Below are 16151 nucleotides of genomic sequence, written 5' to 3' on the forward strand. Positions count from 1 at the left end.
TTTAATTCCTGACTTTTGAGTCTGGCATTAATATCATTTTTTAACACAAAATAAGCATTTGTTTTGCGAAAACCATATCTTGCATCTACCCATTTGGGTCATCTTTCCCAAAGAGCAGCTAATTTTTAGAAAAATGGCCCCATAACACATTACAAAAGGGAGTTAAATGTGGGATCTTTCATTTTGACATCAATTTTAAAAGAGCATTCTTAACTATCTTAGAGAAATAACCCAAATTCTGTAAGACCAGAGAAAATTATATCTGAAATGCTGTTTGTTGATTCTTGTTATGGGCTGAAACTCAGATTTCATTCAACACAATGCTCATTTAACAAGTATCTTAGAGAAGTTAATACATGTTCAGCACAATTCTACGTGCTTAGGCTTATGTCAATGAATAAAACAAAGAACCTTGTCGTCATTGACCTTACATTCTATGGGAAGAGAGAGGGAATAGACATTTTAAAAAGGTATAAAACGTGTTGGAAGATAAATATTGTGGAAAAAAAAAGAAAGAAAAGCCAAGTAGGGTAAAGGGTGTCATGAGCTCTGGGATCGAGGGGCTAGGGGCAAATCAAACTATCAAGTAGAGTGATGCAGTTTGACCACGCTCAGAAGGTAAGACTTGAACAAAGACAGAAGGCATAAGGGAGTTAGCCCAGCAGGCATCTGGAAGAACAGCATTCCAGGAAGAAGGAAAAGCTAGAGCAAATGTCTCAAGGTGGGAGTCTGCCCAGAGTGTTTCTGGAATAGCAAGGGGGCCAGTGTGACTGGAGAGAAGTCAACCAGGAGAGTAGGTTTACTCAAAAGGCTTCATCTACTTCCACTCACTACCATGTAATCTCTTGGTCCTACATCATGTAAACCTGGAAGAGAGACCACAGAAAAGACTACAGAATCAGATATTAAAGACAGAGGGCCAGCGCCATATCCCCTCATTGTGGCAGAACATTCATGAGTATTTTGGAACTAAGTGGAACAGCTTTATAAATAAACTTATTTAATCCCCATTCTTGCCATTGCATTCAGCACATTAAATTTCAAATACCTATTTACAGAATTAATGTATGCTATTAATCCCTTTTTCATAGGATGCAAAATTTCCCCACATGAATTTAAACTTCAAAAAAATATGTTGAACCACTTTGTCACCCTTCTCAGGATTCCCCCTACCCAAGGTGTCCTGGTTCAGTATCTTCATACTGTTATAACATTAAACCAGTTATGCTGTGGACTTCAAGTCATCCAAGTTCCCAAAGTAGAATATAAATTACTTACAAAGGCAAAAAGACAAAGTATGTTATAGTGAGCAAAGATGTTACAGTGAGCTTTCACATATTATCTTAGGAACATTTATGGTTAATTTTTTTGAGAACAAATATCACATACAGTTACATAATATTATAATTGTATAGTGAATGATAATATTTGTTACACATTCAAATTAGCCATTTTGTCTTAAAATATTTTTTGCATTAATAGAAGTTTTACATTCGGTCCTCTTCTAAACTGAGAACCTCTGAACTATTTGATTAGTTGCTAAGGAAAATGGAGTTTTCTGATTCAAATCCTGAATGCCAAGTTTTAATTCAAAGTAGAATCTCTAAGGCACTCTTGAAAAGCCCTGGAAATACGAGGTTATAATGGAAATGCTGATGGACCACATTTGTGCTGCTATAACAAAACCTGACTTGAAGATAAATGTTTCATGAATTAGGAAAAGTTAAAAAAGCTTCTCCATCCAGCATTGTTCCCAAGATAATAGTGAATCTACTCTTTGTGTGTGTGTGGTATAGGGAATATGTGGGTTACTAATATTCTAGTCTGCAAACAGCCTTAATCAAAAGCAATACCAAAACCGGGACATTAAAATTTGGAGTATCTTCTTTGATGAATTCTTCTCAGAATTGTTTTCTTTCAAAGAAGTGGAAAAAATGAAGAAGAGGAAAAAGTCTTAAAAAAAAAACACACACACACATACATGACCTACCATGTCATTGCTCCAATATTTGCCCGTCTCAGAGAAGCTGTGTGCAATGATGGTTTCTATGACTGGCCTTGGGGATAGAAACGTCTGGGACTTAATTCTCAGATCTGCTACCTAATAGCTGTGTGACCTTAGTCAGTGCTTCACTTCACTGTGCTTCAGTTCCTTCATTTAATTCTCAAAACAAACCTACAGGTTAAGTGTCATTACCCATGTCCACTGAGATAACGATGTTTAACCTATAGGTCTGTTTTGAGAATTAAGTGAGATACTGCATGTGGAATGTTGGTACAGGGCACAAAGTAAGAGCTTTGTAACAAATATTAGCACTCAGTACATGAGACATATACTACTGATATGATGTCCAAATCAACATCTCTACCCTTAGCCCCTATTAGCCTCCTTAGAGACCCCAGGAAGGAGTCTTAGAGGCATCAGTGTGGTTTTTTCCTGTTTCTCTCTCAGATTCATTCCCCAGTGGCCCTGCCCTGCTCCATGTCCTGATTGCTATTAACCACATCACCATGGGCTCTCAGGTTCTCTGTCCCCTGGTTAGATTCAGCCAGAGGAAAACACCAGCAGGACAGGGAAGAACAAAAAGATACAGAAGATGGATAAATAACCACTTCAGCTCCCTTCCCGTTTAGCCGGGATTTTCTTAAGTCGCTCTGTCCTCAACCTCATTCCACTACTTGTGTTGTGCACGTCTTCTCCAAAGACTGCAGCTCACACTGTGCCCCGTAGTGTTCTCCTCCCCAGCCCCTTCAGACCTAGGAGTAGTAGTAATGGCATCCTATTATGCTAGCCTTTGGGTGTTGTGTTCGGTCCCTTAACCCTGTTCTTAATTCTGTAAGCATGCAACTTGAGTGTACTCCACCTTATCTGTTTCTTGCTGGTGACCTGCCTAATACAGCATGTTAAACATAATATGCAAAGCAGACTTTTAGATTTACCACTTCCCAACTGTCTAGCTTGACCCTTACCAAATATTTCCTTTTAATTAAATGGCATCACCAGTTGTTGCTCAAATAAATAAAAAACTAGGCAACAACAAAACCCTGAGAATTAGAATACCTCTCCTTCTTCCCCAGCCCTCGTCCAGCATATCAGTTCTTTCCTCAACATACAGCCCTCCTCTGCCCACCTCTGACCTTCACCATTACCATGCTGGTGCAGGACATCATCTCGTGGAGCATGAGGACAGCAGTAGGAGCATCCTTATTCCTCTCCTTCCTCCTACTCTCACCCCATTCCCCATCCATTTCTCTCTTGGCCACTGGAGTGTTCATTTAAACCTGAATCAGATCACGCCATGCTCCTGCTTCAGCCATCTAAGCAATTACCATGGTATTCAGAATGATTCTAAACTTTTACGTAGGTCCAAAGGCTCTACATTGTTTGGCTCCTGTCTACCTATCTGACCTCATCCCTTACTATTCTCCCTTCTCAGGCACTGTACTCCATGATTATTTTCATGTTTCCACACCGTCAGGGCTTTCTGAACAGAGTACTGCACCTGGATGTCAAAAGATGCTTGAATAGCAACCCTAAAGAGGGAGACTTCTGGAGAGATTTAGAAGCATCCCCTCCTGAGATGATTTATTTACATTACAATGGTCAAAAGTTGAGAGTCTTTCCCCTCCTCTTCCTACAGAGGATTTGCTTACATTTCAGAACAGAAGTTTCTCTCTCTATCTCTGTGTGTGTGCGTGTTTCTACTGCAGGAGTGGAGGGGCACTGAGTTTCATGATTTGGGGGTTCCTTTCCATGGTACATAAGCCCGCTGCACTCACGGGGTACAGCTGGCTCTCACTGCCTCTCCCCATGGGGAAGTGGGGAAGGGAAATCAGCATGAGCTGCTCTGGGAGTAAATAAATGGTGTGACCTCTGATCCAGAAACCTCCTCTTTCCCGTCAGGATAAATAAACAAGTAAATACAGACACAAAACCATGATGCTGTTCCATTGGCCTTCCTGTCCTTCTAAGGCCAAGAATGTCCTGTTTTCTCTACCTCGGATGTTTCCAGGCAGCTTCAGCCATGCCCTGTCCTGCTTCCCATTCTGCTCCAACTCCAATACAACCGCTTCAGTGATGTCTAATACCCACCACTCTGCCTCCTCTCTTACATCCTCTCATTACAGTAGCAGGAACTATTCTAGGCAGCCACTGTCCTTTTCTCTTTGGGCACTCAGCCAGGGTTCAGGTCAGGTGTGGCCACAGGACTGAGAACTGCCCAGTGAAACATGGGCAACTGTGAAGTCCAGCATAGGCCTGGTCCATAAAATACCCACCACAATCCTCTAAGTTGTTTATTTTTGCCTGTCTGCAGGCTGGAGGCAGAAGGGCTCTGGAAGATGGTGGAGCACAAATGGAAGGAGGCTGAGTTTCCCAGCTGCTGTATTTTCCAGTGTTCCTCCTTTCTGGTAGATATATACCTCCTGGCCCCCACGTGATTGTGTGGGGCCATGTAACGAGTTCTGGTCCAAGAATTGTGAGTATAAATGGCATGCAGTACCCCTCTCATGTTCTCTCCAACCCTACCTTTCTAGCATTTAATTAGAGGTGCAATGCTCTCCAGGGATATCTTTTTCCTGTGGCAGAAGCCAGTAGCATTCAAGGTGGCTGCTAGATCACCCTGGATCCTGGGGAATATGATGAACAAGCCCTCCCTTCCAGCCCACAGAGGACACAGACCACGTGCAAGGTAAGAATGCTGCTGTGATTTGGAGGTTGTGTGTTACCATAACACAACCAAGCCTAACCTGACTGATGTAAACACAAAATAGGAAGATTGATCTTATCTCTTCAAATATTAAAAGCTTTTCTATTATCAATACTGCCATGTGAAGACTTAAAAATATTAAAATAATACTTATCAGAAGTCAAGATACAAGTTTAAAGTCTTAAAAATTAGGCCTAATATAAAATTATAAAATAATCATAAAATATAAAATCACAAATAATCATCACATAAGTAACTGAACATACCATTACTAAAATCACTAAACTTCCATGTCATTATAATTACATTTATTTAACCAACAGATTCAATAATATTCTTTTGAAAAAAATTAACAGGCTTGTAAATGTAAAATAAGCCTTCCCAACTCAGAAAAATTTTTTGTTTTTTCATTTTTGTTTTTGAACAAAGCTATCTTTTAAAATGTCTTTTTGATGTGTTAAAGTGTTTTTATAACATATAATTTATACCCAGTAAAATGCATAAATTTTAGGGGCTTAGCTAAATGGATTTTTATCAATATATATATTTGTATAACTACTATTCACATTAAGATACACTTCCAGCACTCCAGAAAGTTTCTTCACGCCCTTTTTAGTAAAAATAGTCTCATGATTATTTATGAACTATATTTTATGGGAGAAAATAAATATAGAAATATGGTTGAAAAGTCAAATATTACAGAAGACCAGCCAATGAAAATGTGGTCTCTTATCTCAGGTCACCCCTAAATGCAACCACTATGAACGGTGTCTTTTATGTATTTCAGGGAATAGTCTGTGCACATACATTCACTTTACTGTGTCATGTTATCTACCCCAGTTTTTGCATAAATGAAATCATACTACATGTGCATTTTATTATGAAAGGTAGTATATTTTGGTGGTAAAGATTGTGATAGTCGAGTGAAATTGAAAGATTTAGAACTCAGCTCATTGGAAAGTTACTGGCAATATTTCTCACTATATAACTACTATGCTAAGTACTTTACATAACTTAAATCTTAATTTCTATCAATGTTTTAAATTCTTATTTACAGTTGGAGAAATTTATGTAAAGTGATTACATCATGCCTACATAAGTAGGAGATACTGCCATTCATAGATTAACGGGTGGTCTTCTTTTCTATTTCTTATTCTACTTCTCAGTTTTTATTAGTCACTGAAAACAAACAAAAAATTGCCACTCTCCTAGGAAAAGACTCACCCTTCTATAGCCATGTTAACAAACACTAGAACTAGTTTTAAACTTGTCCAATCAATTAGTAACAGTTCCACAGCCCTGCTTACAAGTAAACAACCAGAAGTGGTTTTAAGCCTATCTAATTAATCAATGACAAGCAACTTCAGTAAACACTCTGAAAAGCCAAACAGCATCAGACTCATGATTTGAAAGCCAGCCAATTGGCCAGACTCACTACAGTGAACATGTGCCTAAGGCTGATATTAACCTTTTCCCTCCTGTGTAACAGACAAACACAAGCCTCAATAAGCAACACAGCCACTCTTCGAAGACTGACCTATCTACTCTTGCCTCTATAGCCAACACAATCCAAAGTAAACTTTTCACAAAAACTGGATAGGAGATCAGCATTTGGGTTTGCTAAATAAGTGTAGTCCGACAAGTGTAACTGTAGGGATGAGCTGCTCATGAGAGGTACTTAATAAATATTTTTGGAGTTAGTATACACACACACACACACACACAAAGGGCTATTTCTAGGAAAGTTATTAAGTGTAATATGTTTGCCCTTCACCAACTTTCTTTTCTTCACATGACCTTAACCTTTTCGAGGGAAGTCAGGCAAAAGGGTTAACCTCTCAGGATTTTTGATTTTATAACAGAATCCTCACGGAGCGGAACTATAGGAAATGGAGCCTTAATAGTTGAATTTCACACCCATTTGACAGTTGCACAGAATAAATCTTGTGCACTGATTTTTCCTTTTGACAGCACCCCCTGCACTTGGCCACCCCATCAGCCCTGCCAGCACCTTACATCGCAATGCAGAGGTACTGTCTCCTCATAGCATTATTTCCGTGCATATTTCTAGAAAATAATTGTTTATAGGAAAACAGTTTAAATTTTTAAGAAAAAATTAACTAAATAAAACTTGTTGAAGTTAAAGAGGATTATATTGTGCAATTGTGCCCTATGAATTTTTATTTCAAATTATATAACCAATGAAAAGTACTGCTAAAGAAGAGAAAGCAAACTTTGTCCAAGGGTGAGAGAATTAAAGTTGATACCAGCTTCAGAACAACTTTTTCCTACTCACTATCAGCTAGACATAGCTTGTTTCTATTATAGTTACTGCTTTAATTATCAAGTTTCAAAATTAATGTCAAAGACGTTTATGAAGATCCTTTTTTAATTGAATATGGTCAAATATTTAATATAATAATTTATATAACAATATTTTCTGCAAATCTTTTAAAAAATAACTTCATGAAATCAAAGCATTTTAACTTTATAGGTTTGTAATTTGTAAAAGAAATATGTATTCTATTATTATTATTGAAATAATCTTAATGGCATATAAACTGGAAACAGAATAATCATTAGCAAGGCTCCTGGTTTTTGTTATTCTATATAAGTAGCTAACCATGTCTGTGAAAGATTGATTGCGGCTTTTAAAATGTTTGCTGAATGCATGTGTAATTAAGATGAGTTAAATATGCAAATCAAGCCTAATTAGCTTCATTTATTAATGTTAGTTTGCCTTGCCTCTACAAAATTTAAGCTGTGAATTTTTTTTAGCACACAGTATTTTTGATTTCTTTGTTCTAGGCTAAATTGCTGAAGAAACACAATTTTTTTTCCCAGGGGGAGGAAAATCTTTCACATGGAGTTCAGGGTATCATTTAGAAAGGAGGGTTTTTAAAAAATGCTCCCAGTAGCATAAAAACTAAATTGTTATCATATCTATTTCCAACTACCCTTCTTGAGACTATGTTTAATTAATGCCATTTCATCAAAGTAACAAGCCTTCTGGGAATTTCTTTTGATGAAAATGAGACTTGAGTCACATGTCCAATATATCCAACATGATGATTAAGTAGAACAGAGACTGGCTAGAGCAGGAGGTATCAAATGAACCAAAGTTGTCTGTGTAAGTGTCTCTTCTTTGACAAAATAAATTCTCCTGCATTGACAAAACAAACCTCTCTATGCAAACCCAGCAGCCACATGTCGATCATGTGGAAAACATGAAGTCGGGCATTTACAAGAAACATCGTTATTGGGAACGACGCAAAGGGAATAGAGTATAAGGCAGAGGGAAAGACAACCATTAAAGTTCAGAGGCAATCTCATTGACTCCAGATAAGGGAGGAAAAATCACATGTCAGGGCAAATAGGTTTAAAATTTCCACATTCCCTTTGTTTTATCTATTTGATTAATTCTTCTCACCATCATACCCTACAAGTTTAATTTCCAAAATTCAGAATATTGTATTATATTATTTTGATTTTATTGCCTGTTTAAGGGTTTACTGTTATTTTTAATAAATAATTTTTTTTTCAGCGGAAAGAAGACCTTTTCTCAAGGTTTCTGGGGGAATTTTTTTTTTTTTTCTAATTGTGACTATAAACATACACTTATTACACTGAGGCAGATTCAGGAGTTAGAAACCATGCTATTTATTCCAAAAGAATTTAAGAGGAAAAATGTTATAAGAATAAATTTGCTAACCACGTACATGAAAGTGTTAAAAGAGAACCTAAAGGATCCTAGAGGTAGTAACTGTAGGAAGCCACTAGAACCCCTAGGGCTGAGAGACCATAGGGAAGAGGTCTGAGTTATTAAATCTTAGAAATTTAGAAGGACTTAAACTCAGATCTCTGAGAGGGGTTGCTGCTTAGCTGAGGTTGGTATCTCTGGAGAGCAGGCAGTGAGGATGCTTCTGTAAATTTGGGAAAAACTGAAAACTGAATTCAGCTACTGCTGGCATGGAACTGGGAGCCAACAAAAGCCACAGGAAACCCACAGGTAGTAGGAAGGAAGGATGGAATTACATTTCCTCCTTCAGGCTGGAAATCTGTCTTAGCACTTCAAATGGGCAGAGCTCTACTTGGAGGCAGTTTGCAAAAGGAAATGGGGTGTGCAGGGTCTCAGCCCCAGGACTAAAGAGTGAGTTTAGAAGGGTGGGTTTGAAGCTGCAAGCAGTAAGTTAATAATTGGCATAGATAGAACATGTGAATAGGCTAATTACCAAAACTTAAAAAAAAAATCTTTTCAGTCGGCAAAATATCACAAATAAGGAAAATGATGACAATGTTTGTATATGAGCTTGAATATTTCTGGAGAATAAATTTAAGAAGAGAGTTACTAGATCAGAAATTATGGATTCCTAAATCTTTTAATACATAATGCAAAAATGCCCTATGGAGCAAATCTATCAGTTTTAATTCCACAATAAGTTTATTCAATGGCCAGTTTTCTTCTACCCTTGTCCCAAATAGGTATTATGATTTTGACATTAATGTTGTTATAGCCAAGTTTAATTTGTTTGTAAATTCTTACATTATCAAATATATGCTCAAAGTTTAAGATGTTCACGCAGTACTTCTAAGGTCATTCAAGCATTTAGGACCTTGCTTACAACACTGAAGCATGATTATAATACTGCAAAACAGCAGGCCTGCCCAGGCCTCAGCAACTCCACTCCCAGAGACAACCAAACGGAAAACTCCTTTAGTTACTTGTTTTACATAATCTTAGTATTTGCCTCCATATGTGGAAATGAAACCCCAAACTGCTACAAACTGAAGCACAGATATTAGACACTGTCTTTTGATTTCTTCTCTATTATGAACAATTATTAAGCTATCTTAAAATAGCACCACATTTCCCTTCAACCCCACACATCTTTTATATAACATTTATAGTAAAATCAGTATTCTGTGTTCACATTAGTAGGATTGTGTTTATAATGTTCACTGTTGTTCAAGTAATATATGGAGATGAGGTTTATTTTCTTATACTTTCCTCCTCCCAATTAATAGCTGACTCATTTTTTTATTTGCCATATTTTATCTGTACCTATTGCTAATGACTCTCATCATTTTGACAACCTTGCCAGTCAATTTTCCACTTATTGAGAGCGATTTCTTGATCACTCTGGCAAAATTATAGGATGGGCACAAGGGATACAGAGGTGGCCAAGACAGATATAACCACTGTCTCTCTCTGCCACAAAGGAATTTACAGTTGAAGCACTTGAGAAGGTGGGGATGGACGGGATATAGGGCATATTAATGAATTTTCTATTAAGAAGCGATTATTATTATTATATAATGTGCTCAATTGTGACATTTTAATATCACGCTGGATTTTAGTCTGCAAGTATTTTATTATTTTTTTATCTGATTCTAAAGTAAAATTGGTCTGCCATTTTTATCTCTTTGATTTTCTTTTCCATGTTTCACTACTGCTGTTATGCCAGTGTTACAAGATGACAAGGGTATTTTTCTAGTTTTCCATGTCCTAGAATAGTTTGGACAACGTTGGCATGATTTGTCCTTTGAAGGGTAAGAGGCCTCATTCGTAAAACCATCTGGTCCCAGCACCTGTTTTAGAGGTTACATCTCTTCAGTTACTTCCAGTTCTTCTCAGGATGTGACTCTATTCAGGTTCTCTACTTCTTTTGATTTTGTTTGTTTCAATTTTATTACTTTATAATTGTCTGGAACATTTATCTTTTCAACCAATATTAAGTGAATGCTACTGTGCTAGGCCCTGTTATCATTTCTGTGGTTACACTGTCGATTTTATCTCCATTTGAAATATTTTAAACTATTAGTATTACACATTTTACAGCTCTAGCCCTTGTACATTGTGCCTTCTCTCCTTCAGTCCATGTTTATGTAGATTATATATGTGCATTTTCCAGTGCCTCTTGGACATACACAACTGTACATTTGTTCCTGCGCTCGTAAAAGGCAATTTGATGTGCTATAAAATTATTGATCATATTTTTCCCTTTAAATCAGTTCTTGTTGTACCCTGGCCTTTCATGTTTCAGAGATGAATTATTCTTTAGCATGCCTAATGTATTTTTATTCCTGTAGACTTGTACATTTTTCTTTATTATTTCAATTAAAGTGGCTTTCTAAAGTGAACCTACCAGAGAGAATGAACTTAGTGCTGTGAGTGATAGGGTTGTGGTGCTCAAATCTATGAGAAAGAATTGGGTGCAGTCTTTCGTCTTTATCTGCAGAAGTCTGCAGAGACTTTCAAACTGCATATACAGATGTTTAGTAAGGCTGGGAATAGTATGTTTACATGTGTTCTGGCAGTTTCTTCTGACATGTTATTTATCTTTGTTGATCATTCTGTTTTCAGACCTCCATAGCTACCATCTTCTATGTCATGTTTTTAATTCTTTTGTTTCTTTATATACTATGACGGAAGCAGCCTCTTCTTCCACTCCCTAGAAAAGATTTTCAGAGTTGACTTCCACATGCTGATTTACTTTTCTGTGGCATCAATCTCCTGCTACTGTGTAATTTCCTTTCAATACATTCTTAAATTGCATTCTTCTTCCTTTTCACATTGTGGGTTTTCTTTCCATTCATTTATCTTATTACATCTCAGCTCCTTTTAAGTACATATAATGTTCTCTTGGATTTTATCAATGACACCATTTTTTAAATATATATATAAAATTTTTGCATAAAATCATTTTCCAAGGGATATTCTTCTGTTTCTTCCAGATAATTCTCATTTATTGCCTCCATGTATGTTTTATTTTTATTTTGTTTTATCCAAAAAAGAGAAAGATTTGTCTCAACATTGTTTTTGCCTATTGAAATCAGTGTCTGGATGGCACACTAAATTTCACTAAATTAAATTATGCTGACATGGCTGACTTTCATTTTCAAACTAGCAGCTTTAAGTTTTGTTTTATTCCCTGGTTAGGTCCTGATTTTGAACAGAAATGGGGTTCCCATCTCCTTCATCCCTCTCTGTCCCTCTTTGTTACTTTGGGACACTCACCTATAACTCCCAGCATGCATTGTGCCCCGACTTCTTTCTGTCTTCAGTCTTTTCTTTGCTGATTTACACTTATCATCACTGTGACATCTTGTAGGAAAGGGTCATATGTTTTATCTATATATTCATAATAACTCGTCCAATTGCTTAAGATGTAGTAAACACTTAATAAACACTTACTAAGACTGAATTAACACATGAATAAATTATCATCTATTTTCAATAACTGCTAATAGTTTACTGTCATGTTGAATAGGAGGGAAAAAGTAGGAATGGAATAGTATCCATCACTTTTTTATATAACAATGCCTTGCTTTTCTTTAGTCTCTATATGTATGTCTGTACATTCTTTCCTAAATTATTTTATTCTTCAAATCAAATTAGGACAGAACATAATACTTGCATTTAAACCTTTGTTTTATTTATCATCACTATCATTTTATCACAGGATTGAAAGCCTTTGCACTGAGCCAAGAAAGATATTCAGATATTATTAGTAAAGCATCCAAGATCTGTCATTTCAGGACAGAAATGAATAAAGGTCTTAAGATATCACATAGAGTCAAGAAAGGAAAACCACAACAGGGTGTGGACATGGTAGTTTGAGGTAAAATCATATCAGTCAGTTGAACAGTAAAGAAAAAAAAAACTAAGTCATATGGTTTATTTGAAATTACAAAATTTAAATTTTCTTTCTTTCCCAGACTATCATGCCCAAAGATACTTTCTGAGCACTGAGTTTGAAACATGATTGATCCAGTTGCTTGTTTGTTTGCTTGTTTTTACCTTCTAGGGGCAGTGGAGTAGGGGAAGACGTCCAAAACTGAGGGTAGTTTTTAAGGCTCTCACTTCTTGCTTGGTGCACAAGGAATTGTCATGACTAAACACACAGCTGTCTTGAACTATGAAGGTTAATCAAAAAGAGAATCATCTAGTGACCTCTCAAATCAAGTTAAAATAACTACCCTAATTAACATAGACTATGGGTTAGGCAACATGTTGAAATAAAATGAAAATGCAAACCAGTAACTTAGTGTCGTTCTCATAAGTTTATATTCTCTGGTGATGGATGGGGGTATAGCTGCATCAGGTACATCTTTATGTCACAATATAAAAAACGTAGACTGTGTCATAAAAGCAAAAAGAGACAACCATATCATATGTTTGGAATAATTTCAAATACTAATCTTGGAAGGTGTATTTTAAGATAAATCTTTAAGGATGGAAATATTTCAAAAGGCTGCAAGGGAAAGACAGTGTTTAGGGTGGAAGAAACACAACAGCAAAGGCACAGGGGCGAGAAAGCGTCTGTAAGTATAAAGATCAGGCAACAGGCTACTCGGCTGTGATACTGAACATGTCTACTTCACATTAGCAGATAATTAGGTAGATTGAGGAAAGTCTTAACTGTCATGGTGAAGAAATTGCATTCAGCATGGCAGTGGAGTTTCCTAGAAAGTCTATGATGGTGTGAATAACACGATTAGAATTGTTCTCTCTGAAGACGTCATCAAGTCCCATTCTATAGTACAGGCCAGAATTGGAGATCGGTAGCCTGATACCCAAGGGAAAAAAACTGAGCAACTGAACGGAGCTGGGTCTATATTCACCAGGATGTAGACAGTAGGGAAAGATGTAAGAGAATGTAAAGGGCACATTTCCAGGATTTAAGCAATGACTGAATGCTTGGGAAACTGAAGAGGTGGAATTGAATCAAAGGTGACTCTTTCCTCCTCTCTCTGTTGTTGCTAGGACATGACTGCCCTAAAAACAAATACGATCACAGGTTCAGAAGAGCCAGCATACAGAAGCCTTCATAATAATTCTTAAGACCCATCCCTCTTTATCTTATTCTTTTTTAAACCCTTTACTCCAGTTAAACCAAATTTCATATGGCTTTACTGCATCACTGACCTTATAAATGCTGTCCTAGTAACCTCCTGGAAGGGCCTTCTTGGCTTTTTAAATACCGAATTCTTACTAACGATTCAACTGAGGTACCCACCTCATGAAGCATTTTTCAACTTCCACACACATCATGAATCACTCTCCAGTCTGTTCTGATGGCCTTTTAGTTGTACCTTTAGAAGAGCACTTATCACATGCTTTATTTACTTGCCAGTCTGCTTCTTCAATACAGTATAAGATCAGTGGAGAGAGATATTGTTTTATTTTCCTTTGTAAAACCAGGAGCTAAATGCACTCCTTGGCAAGCAGCAGGTACACAATGAATGATGGAAAAGTTAATACATGAATGTATGAAATGACATTGACACTTTGAGCCTGAGTCACTAGTTATTTACTAAAATAGGGAATAAAGAGTAAGATGAGAAATGGGGCTAAAGACTTGTTGAGTCTAGGCTCAAGTGAACAATTGTAAATATGAATATGAAGTGGGAGGAGTGACAACAACTTTACATGATTACCCACCATCAGGGCTGAAGCCTAGGATCTGGATGGAATGCAAAAGGAAGAGTAAGGAGAGAGGTGATGTGGGAACTAAAGAAAAAGCTGTTGATAGGATGTTTATTTTTTTTTTTCAATGAATTATCAATGAGGCATTTCCACTGATTTAAGGGAATTAATGTTGTGAGGTGTCCTAAGAATAAGAGTGAAGTCAGCAAATCTAGGTTATTCTTCCAATAACTATGTACGGGAGAGACAGAAAATAAGTAGGACTGAGGATTTTGTTTTCAGTGTACGTCCTTGTTTCTTGTATCCAAGTTGGCAGGCAGAGAGAAATTATTTTGCAGAGAGGGAGAAGTTCAACACGCAAACGATTGTGAGGACTTTACGGAATGAGGTCTCAGACAAGGGAGGGACTGAGAACGTTGTGAAGGATTTCCAAGGGAAAAAGAACGGTTAATCCTGAGAGAGAAAGCACAAAGGAAGGGTAGAAAGATGGAAGTACATTTTAAAGCAAAGACAAGACAAGTGAAGAGTGTAAATGTTGTCTGACCTCAAAACTGTCGGCACTGAGTTTACTCACTGAAAATTTGGAAGTAGGTAGAATTAGGATTAGAGTTCTAGGAGAGCAGGGAGAATAGAAATGGCTATGGGGAAGGAGCTAAACAGGACACACAAGGAGTAATTACAAAATGAGGCAAAAAAGAGGGTCAAGTTGTGTTTAGAAGGAAAGAATTACAGTGGATGCAACAAGTATGACTTCTTCTCTAACAGTGTGCAGCAACGGGAGTGGCTGGGGGACAGAAATCCTATTTTATGGTTCCCAACTCAGATAATCAACAAAAAGAGAATGAAGGGAGGTTATTAATTGAGTCTGTTGATAGACAGGGCTCAGAACACAAGATTTGTTACTGTTCTAGCTGAAGTAAATAATGTAGACTGGGAACCAATATCTAAGTATTCTCTCCACAAAATTGAACTTATCCACCTAGTTACTGGTGGAGCTGAGAAAAACTGACCTTACTGCCTGGTAGAGAAGAAACAACTGTGCTTCCTCAACTCAGTAGAGGGATAAAGAAACTGATCCATACGGCACTGGTTCTTTCTGCGTGCTTACCAGTCAGGTGCTTATCAATCATATCTTCCTTTCAGGGTGTGTCTAGGAGGTCTATGGAGAAGGGGTCTCAAGTATTCTTCCAATGCTTTCCTCTTAGGAAGCAGGAGTTCCTCCCCCTCTGCAGAAAAGTGATACATGCAATAGAAGTATTCCTTCCTAACAGATGGTAGCATTATTGAAATGACTAACCACGTTTCTGGCTGTGTAGGCCTGAAAGTAGTCATCAAGTATGATGAACTGGAAAAAGTCAAGGAGCAATAAAGGGTCATTAAAAAGAATTTAGAGCTTATTTACTGGAAGTGGAAACGTTGAGAAAAAGGTTGCAATTAGTTCAATGTCAGAGTTTGAGATTACGCTGGTAGATGATAGAGTTATTTCAAGTTACGCTGAGTTGCAAGGCATTCTGAATGATGAGGCAGGTGAAATGAAATGACCATGCTTAGAACTGGATCGGAGGAACTGTGAGGCTAGGGCATGAGGAAGGCCTTTATCATAGGTGCTGACACTGCTGAGCCAGTGGATATCAACAGTGGAAGAAGAGTTGAATTAGGTGGGAAGCAATTTTAAGAAATACAATGTTTGGGCCTTATCCAATTAAATTAGAATCTCTTGGGGTAGAGCTATTGGAGAACCAGTTTTGAAAACTTAGGTGATTCTACTGCACAGCTGGAGTTGAGAATCACTATGTCAGATGACAATGAAAGGAAAAACTGGGCAAAACAGCTACTAAAGACAGTGATGAATATAGAATGTTGTCCTGAAGACAGAAGACAGATAGGACAAGGAAGAGAAAAAGGCAAAAGTAGGGGAGATGCCTGAGGTCAGGCCATGAAACAACAGCCTGAAAATGGCAGTAGAACTAAAGTAGTAGGAACCTATTGGGCCCCAAAATTCAGGGAACTTG

The 16151-nt window shown here is 37.3% G+C and overlaps 1 protein-coding gene across 1 annotated transcript in view; it reads right to left on the minus strand.

Annotated features, from left to right (window-relative positions):
- The window catches only part of SPAG16 (sperm associated antigen 16), a 774014-nt gene that overhangs the window by 229183 nt on the left and 528680 nt on the right, over positions 1-16151 (minus strand). The gene's annotated exons all lie outside the window — the stretch shown is intronic.

The sequence above is a fragment of the Camelus dromedarius genome, chromosome 4 (assembly GCF_036321535.1).
Source record: "Camelus dromedarius isolate mCamDro1 chromosome 4, mCamDro1.pat, whole genome shotgun sequence".
Taxonomy (NCBI): Eukaryota; Metazoa; Chordata; class Mammalia; order Artiodactyla; family Camelidae; genus Camelus; species Camelus dromedarius.